Raw genomic sequence first — 18,875 nt, 5'->3', positions numbered from 1 at the left:
TCACACTTTTGTATGTATGGATGTATGGTGCGACTTGCACTCTTTTTGTGTTTTTGTGGCTTTTTCACACACTATGTTAGCGTTAGCCTCGCTTTTGCTATCTTGCCACACGAGTGTTTGCTTGGATGCTTTACTCAACACGACACACACACCTCACAATGCGGGGCCACGTGCAATGTCTCGCAACACTAAACAAGCAATGCTCGATGGGATAGATCGCAAAAGGAAGAGGGTTACAAGGGAAAACTGCAAGTTATACCTGCGATGATGGTGGTGGTGGTTGTAAGCCCCAGGAGTAGGAAAACCCAGAGCGCGCATGTAAGAGGGGTTTATGTGCATGAGGTCACTACAAAGGACCGTGAGGTCGCCTCGCATTCCCAAGCATATGGGTAGGCCAAGCAACAGCTTGACACGCCCATGCACACAACACCCACCTCAAAGGCTCACGATAGGCTTTCCAAGCCTGAGTGCTTCACCTTCCTGTGCACTTCACACGTACACACACTGTGCACAGGATACGAGGGTAGAATACAGCTTGAATATCACAACATGACTATGTACGACACAAAAGATGGAAATAAGGTTCATATATATAGCAACGCTCTAATGAGCAAGATCCAAATGACACTCAGAGGACACATGTCCCAACATTACATCATACATAAGATAGCCAAATAGTCTGGGTACAGACAAGAACCAAATGGGACTAAGAGTCCTGAAGATAATCAAGCGGTGTTTCCATAACCAACAAGCCACAGGCTGCTTCCTTAGGAACGATCCTGCTACGCAACGAAGTCGTCGTCCGTGAACTCGACAAAGTGGCCACCTGCGTACTGCTCATCATCTGTCGTACCTGTTTGTCGAAAAGCGGGTTCTGGAAAAAGAGGGAGAAAAACGAGGGTAAGTACCAATGGCACGTACTTGCGAGACAAGACCAGCTATGCTTGCTGGTGGGCGGTGTAAACTTCGCCCGGCTATATGTGGAGTTTAGCGGCAGCAAAGCACTATCCAATAGAGACACGCTACAACATCCGTCTAATAGAGAAGGTGAGAGAGCGCATAATCTAGCAGTTCTATACTCTGCAAACAACAACCCAGCCAGTGCGATCCCCCTTAGCCAAGAGGTACTAACAAGGCACTCACACAGTTGACAATTTTATATCCATTCCATTATAATAGGGCTAACTTACTACGCAAGTAATTAGCAAGTTATTAGCAACATCATTAGGTGTAAGTTGTTCTATGATCGAGTTAAACAGCTCCAAGTCGTCCATAACCGCGGACACGGCTTTCCGAAAAGATTTAACCCTGCAGGGGTGCACCAATGTTACCATACACGCATGCTCGAACCCGCATAGCAAGTGCGGAGTCTCACAACAAGACCGTTCCCAAATCAACAAGAATGCCTAGGGGGGCCACCCGACTAAGCTACCCGAAACGAAGTTCGGCCGTACTCCGATGCGGACTCAGGGTTTGCGTTAACGGCTAGGCATGCGAACCACACGCTTCGCTAAACGTTCCGCGGGGTACAGTACAGAAGTAAACACCCGAAGGCAACAATAATAAACACCCGAAGGCAACAGTAATAAACACCCGAAGGCAACAGTAAGTAAAGCATGGCATACATGGCATAGGCAAATAAAACCAAGGTTGTGGCCCCCTTTTCAACAGACTTGAGAAATGGTAATGGGTGATGGGGGGTCCCGATAAAACCTCCCACGAGTGGTTAGCGCGCTCAGTCTTAGAAACAGATAACAAGAACTTGGGTCCTAGGGGACATTAGCAAGTCAAAGTTCCGATGCTTTCGCAAAGGGGCTCACAGATGCCTCTGCATATTATATCCCTTAGCAATTTTAAGTTGTAGCAAAAGTTATCCACTTCATTTTCGAAAAGGTAGTACATGTGTCAACATCCCAACAAGATATCTCAAACATTTCGAGATATCAACAATGATGAGGTCTAAGACCCCGTGTGTGGCCCGATCTTGCGGTTGACCCGAAATCCAAAGGAGGGAGAGAGGGAGAGCGCGAAGAACACGATGAACACGAAGAACACGATGAACTCACGCACGCACACCAACCCGATACAATCGATACTTACCCCGTGGCTTGATGGACCACGCCAATAGAATCAACCCAGAAGAGACACGCGGTAGAATTCCGAGCGGAGAGATTGGTGAGGGAGATGAATCTAGGAGTGGGAGAGAGAGTGGGTAGCACTAGAATCTCACACTCACAAATCCATACATCCAACATGGGTAGCCTTGATACAAAGGGGATGAAACCCTAGGGAGACAAAGCTCAACTTCATGTCTAAGCCTAAATCTTGTCTAAAGAGGTAAGGGGGCGACCGGGGTGCTTATATAGGCATACAAGGCAGCTCGGGTCGAACGGGTACAAGTTGGTGGGTCAAACCCGTGAAATCCGGTCCAGGGGCCGGTCCGACCGGGTCTGGGACCGGGCCATCCGGTCCAAACCGGATTCTGGGCCGGCCGGTGACCGGGCGAGGCTTCCGAAGCCCCGGGACTGCGTCCGGATGGCACAAGCGGAGATTCCGGTTGAAACTGGCCAGGCCGGTCAGGGGCCCGGTCAGACCGGCCCTGGGGCCAGGTGGGCCGGCCTGTGGCCCGGTTGACCGGCCCTGGGACCGGCCGGCCTTCCTCCTCTCGCCTCTTCTTCCTCTTCCTTCCTTCTTCCTTCCTTCTTCTTCTTCTTCCTTCTTCCTTGCACCATGATGAATGGCTCCTCTTCCCTCCCATTGCTTCCTTGCACCATGGATGTTCCTCCTCTCCGGTCCTCGATGACTATCGTACCTAATGACATATAACATACCGACATGAGGTAGCATTCCATCCAAGGTATTGACGAGGTCGAGTATCGAGAGGAAGGAGTTCACCTTGTCGCGTGTAGCGTGGGTTAGGGTTGAAGGTCCACTTGGGGGACTCTTTGGCCATGGTGTAGCGACGTCGGTGACCGGGGCTACATCATCTCCCCCCCCTTGGGAAAGAGTCGCCCTCGACTCTTGTTCCTCCTCACCGACGGTGTAGTCCATGACGGTTGTCCCATGTTGTGGGAGATGGATAAAGTCGCGGTCGAAGAAGAGCTTGGGGAAAAACAACTTGCAAATGGAAAGCTTGTGGATGCCAATTTTGTGATCGGCGAACAAGAGGCTCTCAATCAAATACGAAGCATCAAGTCGTTTCTCCAAGAGGCATTTGGCAAAAATGGGAACCAAAAGAGTGTCAATGTATCCAAAATTTGGTGGGGCAAAAGTTTGTGCATGTAAAAGTTTGGTTTGTAAAGTGTCAAAAATGTGATGTGTAGCATTGTCCCACACAAATGGAACAATCAAAAGGCAAGTATCGGTGGCAAAATTTTGGGCAAAATTGTTATGTGCAATGGCAAAGAGATGGAAACTTCTAGCTTGGGAAAGTATGGTTGGCGTGAGCCAAGTATGGGTGTCCTCAAGTGTCGAAGAATCCATTTCAATTGCCAAAGGTGAAATAAGAAATCCAAAGAAGAGCAACTTTATGAGTGACATGTGGCACAAGATGCATAAGGTGTCTCTCACATGTATTACATGGTCCTTGAGATTCTCGAAGTGTATGATGAAAACATCAAGACATACAATAATCATTGTGCCAACAAGATGTGTTAAGATACGTTGCATAAGAGGCAAAAGAGGTGACGAGGAGTTGGACCAAACCGGAAACTCGACAAGGCAAGCCGGAAACACACGAGGGCGAAAGCGTTTGGGAACATAGCCTTTGGCGTGAATCCCATGGGTCGGGTCATGTATCTCGTCCTTGTTGGGGTAGCTCTCAATTGCGCGTTTTGTGAGCTCATGCTCCGTAGCGGTGGAAGTTGATGGTCGGGTACCTACACATGGAATGAGCAAAACAAAGAGCGTATGTGCATGGTAGAGGAATACATCATCCATCATGATGTTCCAAGACTTGTGCACATCACCATTAGTGTCAAGCAAGATAGTATGAAATGCATGGCGATAGTGCAAATGGCATGAAGGTGCATGCGTGGCATGTGGGAACTCATGATCATCAAAAATGGAGAAGGCTATGGGGGCCATCTCATGGACAATGAAATAAGCATTCTTGCATACCAAGCATAAGAAAGAGCAATTGTTCACAATCTTGGATGCAAGGATCATGGAATGGTGTAAACATTTGGGGCAAAGCATGTGGAACATGTTATCATTGTTGTCGACGACCCTATGTAAAGAGCAAGTGTTCATCAAGGGTGGCACAACACAAGTATTATCATTATCATTGCAAGCAAGCAGGGAAAACGTGAAACTCTCATAGCATGGCATGTTCATGGTATCACAAGCATTCACTTCCACATGATCAACAATGTTAACAAGCAAGGTATCGCATGGGAAAATGAAAGTAGCATGCGAAGTAGCCAATGGATCATCGAGATCATGCATGCACTCATAATTCATCATGTCCACTAGTGGGATCATGGCATCATCAACACCTATGTTGTTACCTTTGTAGGCCGACTCATTTGAAGTAGGTGTTGTGGAAGTAGGAGGATCCATGTGGTCGACATATCCATCTTGGAGCAAGCATGGTGAGATATCATCATCGTCATGCACCATGTACATCGTCTCCATGAGCGGGAACTCGTCCTCCGTGGAACCTAGTGCAACATAAGAAGACACAAACGAGGGAGAGGTTAATGTGTTAGCAAATGCGATGTCCTCCATGGACCTATCATCTACCTCTCTCAACTCACTTTGTGTATCACTCATGTCCTCCAAACGGAAGCACTCAAACTCACATATGGGGTGGAAGTCACTCAACTCACTATCACTCTCACTCAAGTGGGCTAAGTGGCTCTCATGCTCACATGGGATTGGTACCAACTCATCAATCAAGCATATAGGAGTAGGCTCGACTTTCTCATCTCCATGCGCCTCCTTGGTTGAAGGGAGATTCCCATGCTCAACCATCTCAACTCCATGGCCTCCCAAGTCATCCTCAAGCGGTGGCGCCATGGTGTTGATGAGAGCTAGGCTCGGCTCAACTTCGCCCTTGAGTTCACCTTGGCGATCTTCATCTTGAAGTGTTGGCGCAGTAGGCATCTTGGGGACTTGTGCTTGTAGCTTGTCGAAGTAGAGCGTCTTGGCGCTTGGCGTTGTGCATTGCCATGCCACGTGACCCTTGGCCTTGCACACCTCACATAGGAGATTGGGACATTCCCGTGGAGGGTGGCCTTGTTGCTTGCACTTGTAGCATCGGAGTCCATAGGCACGTGACGAGGTAGAGGCCATTGTGGTGGTGGCACAAGAGGTGGAAGTCGCCTTATGAGGAAGGTATGCTCGATGTGCACTTGCCATCCTTGGAGTGGTAGGCATCCTATCATGGTGTTTGTCGCCTTCATGTCGAGGCTCTCGTCGTCGTGTTTCATCACCATGTTTTGATGAGGGTCGTCGAAGATCCTTGGGGGATGTTGGTCGATGGCGATCATGAAGTGGCTTGTGGCGGCGAAGCTCATGTGGTGACGTATGTCGATGTAGACCATGAGGTGGTAGTGGTCGACGACTATCATGAGATGGTGTGAGTCGATAACGGTCCTTGCCATGCCTAGATGATGGCTCATGCGACTTGGCATGTTGTTTGTGGCGCCTTGTGGAGCTTGGAGAAGAGTGTCGATGACGCTCATGATGGGGACGCTCTTGATGCTCCATATGGTGTACTTGAAGTCGACGATCTTGTGCATAAGCACTCTCATGGTGGCGCCTTGTGGAGCTCGTAGACGAGTGTCGATGACGATCATGATGAGGACGCTCTTGATGATCCATATGATGGTGCCATCGTGGAGGTCCTCTATCCTCATATGTAGCTCCATTGGCCAAATAGGCGTTGCTCAAGGTGGAGTCGAGGTGAGGTTCCGCCATGGTGTCGATGTCGTAGGCGTGGCATTGCTCCACCATGTCGTCGATGTTTGACGAGCCATTGTCGATGTAGAGCTCGTCGATGTCGTCCTCAAGGTGGTGCTCCACCATGTCGTCGATGCTTGACGAGCCATTGTCGATGTAGAGCTCGTCGATGTCGTCCTCAAGGTGGTGCTCCACCATGTCGTCCATGCTTGAGGAGCCATTGTCGATGTAGAGCTCCTCGATGTCGGTCATGTCGGTGATGCTCGCGGAGCCATAGTCGGTGTCGAGCTCCACATGTTACTCCACATCCGCGGTGCTTGAAGAGGTATCCTCCTCGAAGTGCTCCGTGTACTCCTCCGTATCCTCATCTTCGCTATCCATGTTAGCACGATGGTATGTATATGGTGTATGTTAGTGGAAGAACACTACCTCGCAATCTTACCGTGGTATGATAAGATCGGGGCGATCCAACAAGCCGAGGTCAAAGTCAATTGTATCGGGCACTCACACAAAAACACACGCAAAAGCTAGCAAATATGGTGTTAGGTGAGTGTGGTGGAAAGCCAAAAGACGAAATCTGAAATCAAGTATGTTGTCCAGAGTGGGTGAAATCCAAAAATTCAAATGTCAAAGTGATGATCACTATAAACACGGAAAAGATGTGGAACGCACACACGAGATGAACGGGGTTAGTGCGACCAAGGAATGAGCGGAAAAGTGTAAGAAGCCCTTAAGCAAGGGTGCTCGGTGTCACACTAACACAAGAAGAGATCAAAGCTTTGGTTGCAAACGAAGAGACAACAAGATTCACACGCGGCCTCTCTTCTCTTCTCTCTCTTTTGCTTAAAAGCTTTTTCTCTTTTGTATTTGGTGGCACTTGCACTTTTTTGTATCTATGGTGGCACTTTGTACACTTTTGTATGTACGATGGCACTTGCACTCTTTTTGTGCTTTTCTATCTTTTTCACGCTCTATGTTAGCGTTAGCTCGCTCTTGCTATCTTGCCACACGAGTTTTGCTTAGAAGCTTGACTCCACACTACACACACACACCTCACAATCGGGGCCACGTGCAATGTCTCGCAACACTAGATAAGCAATGCTCGATAGGATAGATCGCAAAAGTGTCGGAACACACAACTTGCGATGAAGGCGGTGATGTCAAGAGTACGGTTGCAAGTTCGGGGTGCCTCGGATGTCGTCGCTTGCTTCGGAGCTGCGGGTTAGTTTCACAAACAAGGCACTCAAACCGGAACAAGCAAACACAAGTTAGCGGAAGTAAACGGTCAAAGTAGCTTGGCGGTGGTGGCGGTGGAAAGCCGGTGGTGGTGGTGTCGATGCTCTTGCGGATGCGGCGGTGTTTGTTGGGGCCGTGGTGGTGTTTGCCGGTGGTTGGGGATGATGGCGGTGCTTGCCGGCGGAGGAGAGGAGTGGCGGTGGTCGGCGGTGGCGGTGGAGGTGATAGGGGGTTGCCCGATCTTCTCAGTAAGCGACGGGTGGTGATGAACACGCGATGGTAGCAGCGGATGGAATCAATGATATGAGGAGGATAACTTGTATGACGCCGACGAAGTCTCTCGATTGATTCCTGTCGCCAATGCAACAGCTCTCAACCCTGCAAGATATTCGCAACTCCACACACTTGCGCACGTAGCCGCCGACCACGAAGCGGTAGATTGCAATCTTCTAATCCCCAATGGAACAGCAGATCACACAAACTTTCAGTAGCAATAAAACTCCAGATCGCAACGAATTGGAGAGTTGGGATTCAATAGTTTTGCATAGCAAACAACTAAGAACTAGGGTTTATCTTAAACGTGGTCTAAAGCAACTTTGGGGGCGTCCCAGGGACTTATATAGGCGTTCGGGACGACCTCAGGTCGAAAAAGTACGGGAATAACCGACCCAGAATAGATCTGGTCGAGACAGACTCGGACTCGGCCGGTCTGGGGGCCGGTCGACCGGGCCTGGGACCGGGTGGTCCGGTCCTAGACCGGGTCTGTGACCGGGCGGAAACCGGACGAAGGGTCCGTGTTCCCTGGATGTGGCCCGGATGGCACCGGTTCAAAATCCGGTTTGTGACCGGGTGGCCCGGCGCCACGGCCGGTCTGACCGGGCCTGGGACCGGCCTGAAGAACTCCTCCTCTTGCGCATGCCTCCCGCTCCTCCCTCGCGCGTCCATGGGATGTCTTCTCGTCCGGCTCCATGTCCAGCTTCACGTCCAGCTTCTTGTCCAGCTGCTCCTCTCCTCCTCGTGCGATGCTTGGTTCCTCCTCATACCTGATCATACACAAGTAATACGACTTAGGTAGTATAAAGTTCTCGTCAATCAAAGTATCGTTTAGGAACAAGTTCACCTGTTGTTTAAGTAGCTTCGCACGAGCTCGTGTCATTGGTCCAATCCTAACTTCATTGGACTTGAGCTTCACAGCTTCATCTTCATTTTGCAATGACGGAGGTAGTAGTGAGGTAGGGATGTCCTCATCATCTCCCCCCCCTTCAAAAGGCGTCGACCTCGACGCTCCAAGGTCTTCTCCGTCATATGGTGTCAAATCAGCAACATTGAAAGAATTACTGACACCAAACTCATCAACTGGAAGATCTATCGAGTATGCATTATCATTGATCTTGGCAAGCACTTTGTAAGGACCAGCACCACGAGGCTTCAACTTAGACTTCCGCAGCTTCGGGAACCTATCCTTGCGAAAATGTATCCAAACCATATCACCTGGCTTGAACAACATCTCTTTGCGCTTCTTGTTCATCCTTGCAGCATTGCTCTTGCCTTTCTTTTCTATCAACTCTTTAGTCTTCACATGTATTTTCTTCACAAAATCTGCCCTCTTGGATGCCTCCATATTAACTCTCTCATGTATGGGCAAAGGCAACAAGTCAAGTGGAGTAATGGGTTTGAAACCATACACCACCTCAAAAGGACACAGCTCTGTGGTAGAGTGTACCGCCCTGTTGTAAGCAAACTCCACATGCGGCAAACACTCTTCCCACTCCTTCAGGTTCTTCTTGATCATAGATCTCAACAGTTGTGACAAGGTTCGATTCACCACCTCAGTTTGACCATCAGTTTGGGGATGACAAGTAGTACTGAACAGTAGCTTTGTCCCCAGCTTCCCCCAAAGTGTCTTCCAGAAGTAGCTCATAAACTTGACATCACGATCAGAAACAATAGTCTTCGGAACTCCATGTAGTCGAACAATCTCCCTGAAAAATAGGTTAGCAATATGCGACGCATCGTCGCTTTTGTGGCAGGCAATAAAATGTGACATTTTAGAAAATCTGTCCACTACCACAAATATAGAATCATGGCCTCTCTTAGTACGCGGCAAACCCAACACAAAATCCATAATAATATCTTCCCAAGGTGTAGTAGGTGCCGGTAAAGGAGTATACAAACCGTGAGGCTTCAGCTTGGACTTGGACTTGTTGCAAGTAATGCACCTCTTGACATACCTGTCCACGTCCCGCCTCATCTTTGGCCAATAAAAGTGATCAGCGAGCATGAGTAGCGTCTTCTCACACCCAAAGTGACCCATCAAACCTCCAGCATGAGATTCCTGTAATAAGAGCAAACGCACAGACGATTCTGGAACACATAGTTTGTTAGCTCTAAACAAGAACCCATCGTGTATGTGATATTTTTCCCATGCTTTACCAATAACACATAAGCGGTATGGTTCAGCAAAATCATGATCAGTTGCATATAAATCACATAACACCTCTAATCCAGGAATTTTAACATCAAGATGGGTTAATAGCATAGTTTTCCTAGATAGAGCATCAGCAACAATATTATCTTTTCCCTTCTTATGCTTAATAATGTACGGAAAAGACTCAATAAACTCAACCCACTTAGCAAGACGCCTATGTAAAGTAGATTGGGCTTTCAGATATTTCAAAGCTTCATGATCAGAATGTATGATAAATTCTTTTGGCCACAAATAATGTTGCCAAACCTCAAGAACTCTAATTAAAGCATACAATTCTTTATCATATATTGGATAGTTCAACTTAGCACCAGAAAGTTTCTCAGAAAAATATGCAATTGGGCGACCCTCTTGCATCAACACACCACCAATTCCAATACCACTAGCATCACATTCAATCTCAAATTGCTTATTGAAATCAGGAAGTGCAAGCAACGGTGCAGAAGTTAACAATCATTTCAGTTCATCAAAAGCATGATCTTGGGCAACGCCCCACTCAAAGACAACACCCTTTTTAGTCAATTCATTCAAAGGTGCAGCAATAGTAGAAAAATTGGGCACAAAACGGCGATAAAACCCAGCTAGACCATGAAAACTCCTAACTTGACTCACATTCATGGGAGTAGGCCAATTTTGAATAGCTTCAATTTTAGACACATCTACTTCTACTCCATGCTTAGAGACAACATAACCCAGAAATATGACCTTATCTTTGCAAAATGTGCACTTCTCAAGATTACCATAGAGTTTACTATCACGCAACACTTGCAAAACATGTCGAATATGTATAATATGATCAGATTCATTGCGGCTGTAGATTAATATGTCATCAAAATACACAACCACAAACTTGCCAATAAAATCACGCAAAACATGGTTCATCAGTCTCATGAAAGTGCTAGGTGCATTAGTTAAACCAAAAGGCATTACTAACCACTCATATAAACCAAATTTTGTTTTAAAGGCGGTTTTCCACTCATCGCCTTCTTTCATCCTAATTTGATGATAACCACTACGCAAATCAATTTTAGTAAAAACAGCAGCACCACTCAATTCATCTAGCATATCCTCTAAACGGGGAATAGGATGACGATATCGAATAGTAATGTTGTTTATCGCTCTACAATCTACGCACATACGCCATGTACCATCTTTCTTAGGAACAAGAATAACAGAAACAGCACAAGGACTAAGACTTATACGGATATAACCTTTGTCGAGTAGCGCTTGTACTTGCTTCTGTATCTCCTTCGTTTCTTCGGGATTCGTTCTATATGGCGCCCTATTGGGCAGCGATGCTCCGGGGATCAAGTCAATTTGATGCTCAATACCTCGCAATGGTGGAAGTCCTGCGGGTACCTCTTCCGGAAACACGTCGCTGAATTCCTGCAAAACATTAGAAACACCAAGAGGAAGAGGGGTCATGTCGTTAGAAACCAAAACCGTACCCTTGTACATGAGCACAATAGGCATGGCTGTAGGATCCTCACAAAATTCTCTCATGTCTTGTTTGGTGGCTAATGAGACTAAGGAATTCACTCTCTCACTTTTCGTTATATCACTCACGGCATTACAATTCTCTCGTCTATCTATGGATGCATCCTCCAAGTTTACTTCAATCTTCTGACGAGACTCATTGACAATTTGCTGTGGTGACATAGGCTGTAAGTTAATTTTCTTGCCCTTGAACTCCAAGTGATATGTATTGGCGCGGCCATTGTGTTGCACAGAACGGTCATAGAGCCATGGCCGACCCAACAATAGGTGACACACCGTCATAGGAACCACATCAAAGTCAATGGAATCCTTATACGGTCCAATCTCAAAATCAACACGCACCATGTGGCTCACCTTCATCTCACCATTATTGCTCAACCACTGAATATAATATGGATGCGGGTGCGGTAGATACTTCAGTTTCAGCTTGGCCCATAACTCTTTGCTTGCTAAATTGCGACAACTTCCGCCATCAATAATAACTTTGCAAGCCTTGTCAGGACCAACTAGTGCCTTTGTTTGGAACAAATTACAGCGCTGTGTAGATGCACTTGACTGCACATTAAGAACACGCTGCGAAACAACAATAGTTTGAGCTTCAGAAGGAAAAGCATCATAACCATCACTATCATAATCATCCTCATCTGGAGCATTTGGATCAACATCATCTCCAGTTTCATTCTCATTGTCCTCATTAATTATCATAACTTTGCGATTAGGACAATCCTTCTTGAAGTGACCCTTGCCACCACATGTATGACAAACCATATCACGGTTGCGCGCTGTAGACATACTAGAACCAGTTCCACTTGCTGCAGGGACGGGCTTCTTTGTGTTAGACACATTGGAGACCGGCTTGCTAGACGAAGAAGGAACATCCATAGGACGCGTAGAGGGCGCCGTAGAAGGCGGCGGCCTAGGCGTGTAGCGCCCTGCGCCTGTAGCACGGCCCCACTGTTGCGCTTCTTCAGCCAACTGTGACTCAGCTTCTCTTGCATGATGTAGTAGCTCATTCATAGTAGCATAGCTGTGATGACGCACAATTCCCTTGATATTAAACCGCAGACCATTCAGAAAACGCTGTAGTGTCATCTCAAGAGACTCACGGACATGGGCACGCTGCATAAGCATCTCCATCTCCATGTAGTAAGCATCAACCGTCAACACACCTTGCTTCAATTGGGTCAACTTGTCAAAGACGGAACGCAAGTAATTGGTAGGCACAAAACGAGCTCTCATTGCCGCCTTCATAGCACGCCAAGTGATAATAGGCAGCTCACCATCTTCTTCACGAGCACGAACAAGTCCATCCCACCAACGCAATGCATAGCCATCAAATTCAGAGGAAGCAAGTTTAATCTTCCTATCTTCAGTATAGTCAGGATGTAAACGCCATAATCTCTCAATCTTCAGCTCCCATGTAAGATATTCTTCAACATCAGTACCGCCTTCAAATCTGGGAATTGAGAACTTGGGCTTACCCAAACCATCGTCTTGTTGTTGAGGAACACGTTGGGCTCCGACGGGGACAAAACCACGACCACGGAACGCATCACCAACGCCACGTCCAAGACCACGACCAACACCACGCCCTTGAGCATTAGCAGCTTCAGCATTGTCACCTTGCACACTGCCATCGTCATCAAGTGGTGGTTGTTGTTGCACCATTGTACGTATCTCACCAACGGCGGTTGTCAAAGCTTGTATAGATGCTTGAAGAGTCGTCACCGACGTTTGAACGGTGTTAACCGCTGTAGTAGTCTCATCGACCTTCAAGTGAACACTCTGAATATCCTTGTCCAACACATCACTAGCAACTCGTATTTCACGTTGCATGTGATCACGAAGTGCCTCAAATTCACGCCAAGTAACTGGTGTAGCGGCGTCCTTTTTCTGCATCACATCAACATTCTCGGTAGAAGACATGATTAGTAGGTTAGTGCACTAAACAAAGATCTTTGGTGGTACTCTCACAACTCACTCAAAACTGATAAGAAAGGTAAATCTTACCGCTCCAAAGTGAATTAGTAGTGCTTACCAACTTGGATTGACGGACTAGTGCACGGATGTAGCGAAGCGAATATCAAGGGTATAAGAACAAATCACACGACAAAGCAGGATATATGTGGGGCTGTAGGTGGGCTACCTAGTTGCACCAATAAAAGCTCTAGCGCTGACCGTAGACAACCAATGATACTCACACAAGGCGATATAATGGGGCAATGCAACTATATGTGGGAAAAGTTGCAATGCACTAGAGAGACGCTAGCAAAGCTCAACGAGACAGGCACAAGATTGCTCAACTACGGGTGCAGGAAAGTAAACTTAGGCCGTCACTTGATTCAACTAGCACAACACTTTTCTTTTTGGATTTTCTATTTGTAGAACACACGCAGCTATGTAGCTCTTTTTGCTTCTTTTCAATTTTCTCTTTTTGTTTTTGTTTTTTTTTTTTTGTTTGATTTTCTGACACAACTCCTTGATAACACGGCCAACAGAACAAGCAAAACACCAAAACCCTAACGAGCAGCCTGTCGAGCGGTAAAACTAGTCTCTTCTGGGGAAGTTCCTAGTCACTTTATATCGATAGGCTGTGTCTATGGTTGGGAACAAACACACTGTACGCTATGTGGACTCGGAGTAACAAAACTGACACGATATGATAACTAGATGATAGAGAAAACACAAACCCTAACAATTCTACTAGATGAAAGATAAAGATACGCAAAAACAACTACGAAAAGCAACTAAAACTCGAAATTAGTGCAATCTAAGGCTATGGCAAACCCTAACCCTAACTTTTTATGGCTTTTTCTGGATAGGAAAACACTCACAACTCAACTATGGGGTGGATTGTGGATGGCTTACCGAGGAAAACTGGAAATCTGATACCAAGATGATAGGGGGTTGCCCGATCTTCTCAGTAAGCGACGGGTGGTGATGAACACGCGATGGTAGCAGCGGATGGAATCGATGATATGAGGAGGATAACTTGTATGACGCCGACGAAGTCTCTCGATTGATTCCTGTCGCCAATGCAACAGCTCTCAACCCTGCAAGATATTCGCAACTCCACACACTTGCGCACGTAGCCGCCGACCACGAAGCGGTAGATTGCAATCTTCTAATCCCCAATGGAACAGCAGATCACACAAACTTTCAGTAGCAATAAAACTCCAGATCGCAACGAATTGGAGAGTTGGGATTCAATAGTTTTGCATAGCAAACAACTAAGAACTAGGGTTTATCTTAAACGTGGTCTAAAGCAACTTTGGGGGCGTCCCAGGGACTTATATAGGCGTTCGGGACGACCTCAGGTCGAAAAAGTACGGGAATAACCGACCCAGAATAGATCTGGTCGAGACAGACTCGGACTCGGCCGGTCTGGGGGCCGGTCGACCGGGCCTGGGACCGGGTGGTCCGGTCCTAGACCGGGTCTGTGACCGGGCGGAAACCGGACGAAGGGTCCGTGTTCCCTGGATGTGGCCCGGATGGCACCGGTTCAAAATCCGGTTTGTGACCGGGTGGCCCGGCGCCACGGCCGGTCTGACCGGGCCTGGGACCGGCCTGAAGAACTCCTCCTCTCGCGCATGCCTCCCGCTCCTCCCTCGCGCGTCCATGGGATGTCTTCTCGTCCGGCTCCATGTCCAGCTTCACGTCCAGCTTCTTGTCCAGCTGCTCCTCTCCTCCTCGTGCGATGCTTGGTTCCTCCTCATACCTGATCATACACAAGTAATACGACTTAGGTAGTATAAAGTTCTCGTCAATCAAAGTATCGTTTAGGAACAAGTTCACCTGTTGTTTAAGTAGCTTCGCACGAGCTCGTGTCATTGGTCCAATCCTAACTTCATTGGACTTGAGCTTCACAGCTTCATCTTCATTTTGCAATGACGGAGGTAGTAGTGAGGTAGGGATGTCCTCATCAGGAAGGGTGACGCCCGGTCCAGGGGCTAGTTGGGCCGGACCTGGGGCCGGCCTGGCCGGTCACACGGCCGGTCGACCGGGTTCTGGGCTGGCCCGGCCGGTCTGCAGCCCGGTTGACCGGATTTCTCAACCGGGACGCAGTTTCTCTCTCCTGTTCTTCACGAAAATCGACCAAATTGACCAAATCGGAGGGGAAACGATGGAATTGGGGGCTAAAAGTTGGGGAGATAGTAGATCAAGCACTCCAACACCAAATCCATGGACCAAAACCACTCAAAACGCAACCAAATCACAGATCGGTCCAAAGGCAAATTAGGGCTATTTTTTTTTGGGGGATTTTTTGGAAAAAATTTAGAGGGCAAATCCGGTGGGTGGAGGGTCAACTCCGCGGAAACCAAAGGCTGCTGATACCATATGATGAGGTCTAAGACCCCGTGTGTGGCCCGATCTTGCGGTTGACCCGAAATCCAAAGGAGGGAGAGAGGGAGAGCGCGAAGAACACGATGAACACGAAGAACACGATGAACTCACGCACGCACACCAACCGATACAATCGATACTTACCCCGTGGCTCGATGGACCACGCCAATAGAATCAACCCGGAAGAGACACGCGGTAGAATTCCGAGCGGAGAGATTGGTGAGGGAGATGAATCTAGGAGTGGGAGAGAGAGTGGGTAGCACTAGAATCTCACACTCACAAATCCATACATCCAACATGGGTAGCCTTGATACAAAGGGGATGAAACCCTAGGGAGACAAAGCTCAACTTCATGTCTAAGCCTAAATCTTGTCTAAAGAGGTAAGGGGGCGACCGGGGTGCTTATATAGGCATACAAGGCAGCTCGGGTCGAACGGGTACAAGTTGGTGGGTCAAACCCGTGAAATCCGGTCCAGGGGCCGGTCCGACCGGGTCTGGGACCGGGCCATCCGGTCCAAACCGGATTCTGGGCCGGCCGGTGACCGGGCGAGGCTTCCGAAGCCCCGGGACTGCGTCCGGATGGCACAAGCGGAGATTCCGGTCGAAACCGGCCAGGCCGGTCAGGGGCCCGGTCAGACCGGCCCTGGGGCCGGGTGGGCCGGCCTGTGGCCCGGTTGACCGGCCCTGGGACCGGCCGGCCTTCCTCCTCTCGCCTCTTCTTCCTCTTCCTTCCTTCTTCCTTCCTTCTTCTTCTTCTTCCTTCTTCCTTGCACCATGATGAATGGCTCCTCTTCCCTCCCCTTGCTTCCTTGCACCATGGATGTTCCTCCTCTCCGGTCCTCGATGACTATCGTACCTAATGACATATAACATACCGACATGAGGTAGCATTCCATCCAAGGTATTGACGAGGTCGAGTATCGAGAGGAAGGAGTTCACCTTGTCGCGTGTAGCGTGGGTTAGGGTTGAAGGTCCACTTGGGGGACTCTTTGGCCATGGTGTAGCGACGTCGGTGACCGGTGCTACATCAAACAAAATCCCTAAACTCGCCTACAACTCGCAAAGCTGGCAAACAACAAACAAAAGGTAGGGCGAGGAGGTGTATCTCGGACATATAGGTAACAGGTGGATAGGACACGTGACACAACAGAATCGCAACATAAGGATAGCAATAGATCAAAAGAGCATGTAAAAGTAAAATAGGTGAAGGGGTGGGCTCGCCTGTCAGATCAGAGGTAGAAGCACCGACACGATCCTCCTGGGGGTGCTCGTACTCCTGCTCGTACTGCTCTGCGTCGGCGTCTACTCGAGAAGAACCAAAAGCACATACAAGGAAGATATAGCATAATTCAATACAAGTGCAATGCGCAATATGATGCATGATGACATGGCAAGATGGTTGGTGCAAAGCAAAATTAAGTGGGGTGCTCATATTTCACATGAATTGATAAACACCCTCACATATAGTTTTTCTTCATGTTGCATATTTAATTTGGACAATTCAGAGATGATGCCAATGATGCATGACAAATTCAGATTTGAAATCCTCACATTTTTCTGATGAAAATGGATATATAATTTGCACAATTTCGAAAAGTAGAATTGAAGATATGAATTATGCCATAATACTCATATTAAGTTCAGATTTTAATTATGTCCAAATTTTATTTATCCAAAAACCAAATCAGCGTTCATATATGGATAGATCATGAAGAGCTGATCAAAATGGACATATGGTTTGTCCAAAACGGATTTGTAAAAGTGCAGTTTTAAATACTTTGAAAAGTATCCAGATTTCAAAATTTTCAGAAACAAACAAAAAAAAACAAGAAGGGGGGTTTGGGTTTAACGCGCCCAAGGGAAATCGAACTCGGGCCGATTGTGAGACGGGGAGCAGTGCCACTGCGCTGCTGCTTCGTTTTTGAACAACTACAGGATGCAGCGAAGATATAGGGTGTTGCGCGGGATAACTGAAATTCCGAAAGTTGGAACTGAAGAAGTGTCAGCTGCTGTGCTGCAGATGTGTTTCCTGCACGATTATTAAAGCGGCCAAAACGAGGGATCTGGGTGGCCATCGGTGAAACTCTCGACGATTTGAGCATGAGTAAAGTGCTGTGATTAGGCTGGAGGTGGAATGGACCAAAGTGAGGCACGGAGACGTCGGCGGTGATCGTCGGAAAAGACGCCCGCGTTACAGAGAACAGATCTGAAACTGGGCAACGTTTTATGAGCTGATGTTTGATCGAAGATGGTGTCGTCTACGGGCAACGAAACTGCGTACTTCCAAAACGAAAAACGTAGCCCTTAGTGCCGTTCATCGAATGGTACAATCTGGGTTGAATTTGGTGCATCGAGGCGACAACGATGGTCAACGGAAAATGAGCTCGCGAATAGATAACGAACAGCGAAACTGAAACTCTGTTTTCTGGTCCAAACTTCGATTGAAGATGGCGACGGATCTGTTGCTCGAAAGAGGTTGGTTGCAAAACAAGAAACGTAGCCCTCACATCTAGCTATCCAGCGGTGTGAAGAACTCGTGCCAGCGTGGCCCGTGCCGGCGAGGAGATCCGTCGGAAGTGACCGCCGTGAAACAGAAACAAAAGGGTTTTTCGAAAAACGATTTCGCTCGATCTCTTCTCAGATCGTCTCTGCAGAAGGGTTGTGGTATGCCGGGGGAGAGGAGACGGAACGGAGATCACCCTGGGGTGCTCTTCATCGTGGAAGGAGTGGCGGAGAGGGTCGTCGACGTTGAAGAAGAAGAAGGGCCGAGGCAGACGACGGTGTTCGCGGACGCGCGCGTGCAGAACTTGGCGGCTCGGCTCCGGGAAGGCGTCGAGGACGAAGATGAGGTCGACGCGGTTCCGTTCCCCTGCTCAGATGGCGTCGAGTCAGGCCATGGCGACGGCGGCGCCGGCTAGACGGTGGTGGTGGTTCGGTTTTTTGCTCACAGTAGCTTTGGTAGAGAGGAGACAGAGAGGTAGCGGCGGCGCGGTGGAGGTGTAGGAAGAAGGCTAGGGTTTGGAGAGTTGCTGCTGTTTATAAGTGGAGAGGGGAGGCCGGAGGATGGAGGTTGAGGGGGATGATACGTCTCCGACGTATCGATAATTTCTTATGTTCCATGCCACATTATTGATGATATCTACATGTTTTATGCACACTTTATGTCATATTCGTGCATTTTCTGGAACTAACCTATTAACAAGATGCCGAAGTGCCAGTTGCTGTTTTCTGCTATTTTTGGTTTCAGAAATCCTAGTAAAGAAATATTCTCGGAATCGGACGAAATCAACGCCGAAGATCTTAGAATCCCCGGAAGCATCCAGAACACACGAGAGAGGTCAGAGGGGGGCCACAGGCCCACCAAACCATAGGCTGGCGTGGCCTAGGGGGGGCCCGCGCCCCCCTATAG

The 18,875-nt window shown here is 48.1% G+C and overlaps 1 long non-coding RNA gene across 1 annotated transcript; it reads right to left on the bottom strand.

The window, feature by feature from the left end:
- Positions 1–572: 572 nt before the first annotated feature.
- Positions 573–17,104, bottom strand: LOC139838770 (uncharacterized). The gene is made up of 2 exons (XR_011756615.1): positions 16,688–17,104; positions 573–853 (listed from the first exon to the last, which is right to left on the bottom strand). It is a non-coding gene; the product is annotated as an uncharacterized lncRNA (long non-coding RNA).
- Positions 17,105–18,875: the final 1,771 nt, after the last annotated feature.

The sequence above is a fragment of the Lolium perenne genome, chromosome 1 (genome assembly GCF_019359855.2).
Source record: "Lolium perenne isolate Kyuss_39 chromosome 1, Kyuss_2.0, whole genome shotgun sequence".
Classification (NCBI taxonomy): Eukaryota; Viridiplantae; Streptophyta; class Magnoliopsida; order Poales; family Poaceae; genus Lolium; species Lolium perenne.
This window is presented reverse-complemented; position numbering and strand designations above follow the sequence as displayed.